Genomic DNA, 2,967 nt, shown 5'->3' on the forward strand with positions numbered 1-2,967 from the left:
CCCTCAAGTGTAAATGTGTTTTAAGCTGACCTGCTGTGCAAATAAATATGTGTAAGTAAATTTTTTCTTTAAACTTTTATCACTCCAGAACTTCACATCATCTTAGAGGGAAAAAGAGAGAGAGAGAGAGAGAGAGAAAGAGAGAGAGAGAGAGAGAGGGAGAAACTGAGAATCAGACTCTTAACTACAGAGAATAAACTGATGGTGACTGCAGGGAGGTGGGTAGGTGGATGGGGGAAGTAAGTGATGGGAATGAAGCAGTATAATTATGATGATGAGCACTGAATAATGTATAGAATTCCTGAATCAGTATATTGTCCACCTGAAACTAACACTGCATGCTTACTACACTAAAGTTAAAATAAAAAACTTCATAAGAAATAATATCTAAGGTCAAAAAATTGAATTATTTAAAGTATATAGCCTAAACATATAAATTTATTTATTTACATATTTACTTGAATTAATTACCCATTAGGTACAAGATAGTCTGTGAGTGCATTTTGCCAAAAAATACATTAATTGAAGAAAATCTGTGACTCTATGTATATTATAGCAGTTGCTTGCACTGTAATATTCATGTTGTGATATAAAGATATGTTTGAAGTGTAACATGAATAGGGACAGCTAAAAAAATCTTTAGTCATATAATAAGGAAATCATAGTAAAACTCGTTTATTTTCCATTCTTTAACTTTCTACTTTATGCCTTATGTCCCCTGTAAATAATATAAGATTATTGATAATCTTTGATCATGGATAAATTCATAGACTTGGAGCTAAATGCTAGAATTCAAATTTTAGCTTTGTTTTCTTATAGAATTTAGCTTTTTTCTACCAGTGTTCTCTAACGTTAGACATGTGTTAAATTAACTCATGTTAATATGTTAAAGGTTAAAAGTATATGATTATCTCAATAAAAGTAGAAATATATTTATTATAATTCAAAATCTAGTTGGGACTAAAATGAAAAAAAATATGATGTGTTTGCTGCTGAAGATCTCTGGCCTTGTGTGAGTGACTATATGTGAGGATCCACACAAGAGGCTAAGAATATTGTACACAAAGATTCTCGATATTCTTGACCAAATTTCAAAAAATGCAGCATATCAAGAGTATACAGAACAGATTGTGAAAGAGAAACTGAATAGGGTTAAAATGGAATCAGATGTGAAGAAATTAAAAGACCAACTTCAGAGTGGCCAACTAGAATGGGTGATTCTTCAGGCTGAAAATGACCTAAGTCTGGTAAGCAAAATGGTTCAGTAGAAACTTTTAGTGGAAGAGCCTCCTGTCAACCAATGAAAATGGCCAATATAATAATCATTAAATGACTAGTATGTTGATGGGAGAACAGATGTAATTAAATGTTCTATTATATTAAAGACCTTTCCATATTATTGACAACTTATAACCAAGAAAATTAATGCAGAACATATTTGGGAGACTTGTTAATATTGATGAGTATGGTAATGGGGACTTGTGAATCCAATTTTTATCTGTAAGGTATTCATTTAAGTTATTTAAAAAAACAGATCATGGAATAAAAGGAATAGAGAAAGTAATGGTAATTCATAAGGTAGCAGAGTTTTCAGGTAAAAAGGAGCAATTATTTTTGCTTTATCTTGTTTTGTTTGCTCTATACTGATGGACAAGACATAGAAACATTTTTTAGAATTAATTTGAGAAAGAGAAAAAGAGAGAGAAAGTGGGGATGGGGAGCAGAGGGAGAGAGAGAGACAGAGAGAGAGAGAGAGAGAGAGAGAGAGAGAGAGAGAGAATCTCAAGCAGAGTCTATACTCAGCACAGAGTCCAATATGGGCTCAATCCCACAACTCTAGCATCATGACCTGAGGTAAAATCAAGAGTCAGATGCTTAACCAACTGAGCCAACCAGTCACCCTTAGAAATGATAGAGTTATGAATGAAAAACTATCATTGTAGAAGAGACAGGGGAGACTTGGTTGAATGGCATTCGGAAATAGAGAAGCAGAATGGACTCCATTCCAAAAGTGAACAAATTGGTTTTATTTAGGATAGTGGGAAGTGCATCTCTGCTCAAAGTGTAAAGGAAACACATGTGCTGAGCATTTGTGGTAGGACAGTAGGTGAAAAATTCTTTACTGATTACATCAATTTCCTCAAGAAGGAAGGAAATGAGATTATCTGCTAAGAGTAGTAATGAAGTTTTTTTTGGCAGCTTTAAGGACCCACTAAATGTCTGTGGAAATAAGATAAATGCAAAACTTTTAGCATGATTTTTACCTTTTCTTTGTCCATGCTCAGGTTATGGATTATGGATCAAATAAGTGATACTGGGTATGGGAAGAACTGCCAAATTTGTGTACTGCTCTCATTTATAAGAAAAAAAGTATTTTGTGGTTTACATTTAGATATGGGTCCTGAGAAAGAAAGAAGAACCTAGAGTAATACCAGAGTAATTATCTTGCCTCAAGGGCAAATCAACTATTATAACTAGGAAATGGGGTGCAGAGGTTTGTGCAGAGATTGGGGATGAAGTAAACCAATTCTACCAGTTCCTTATAGGATATAAGTGTCTGGAGTTTAATAAATACTCATAGGGGTGCCTGGGTGGCTCAGTCGGTTAAGCAACCAACTTTGGCCCAAGTCATGATCTCATGGCTCATGAGATCAAGCCCCATGTCGACCTCTGCACTGACAGTGTGGAGCCTGGTTGGGGTGTTCTCTCTTTCTCTCTCTCTCTCTCTCTCTTAAAATAAATAAACTTAAAAAAAAAACTAAAATAAGGAAAAGGAATTACATCAGACTAAAAAGCTTATGTCCAATTAAGGATACCAACAACAAAACAAAAATGCCATCTACTGAATGGGAACTAGATACTTGCAAATTGTATACCCCATGGCAGTTAATATCCAAAATATATAAAACACTCGTACAACTCAATGTCAAAAGAATAAATAACCTGATTAAAAATGAGCAGAGAATT

The 2,967-nt window shown here is 34.1% G+C and overlaps 1 pseudogene; it reads left to right on the top strand.

Moving 5' to 3' along the window:
- Positions 1-977: 977 nt before the first annotated feature.
- On the top strand, positions 978-1,319 carry LOC115274214 (annotated as a pseudogene).
- The last annotated feature ends 1,648 nt before the right edge of the window (positions 1,320-2,967 follow it).

This window comes from Suricata suricatta, chromosome 1 (assembly GCF_006229205.1).
Source record: "Suricata suricatta isolate VVHF042 chromosome 1, meerkat_22Aug2017_6uvM2_HiC, whole genome shotgun sequence".
In the NCBI taxonomy this organism is placed as follows: domain Eukaryota; kingdom Metazoa; phylum Chordata; class Mammalia; order Carnivora; family Herpestidae; genus Suricata; species Suricata suricatta.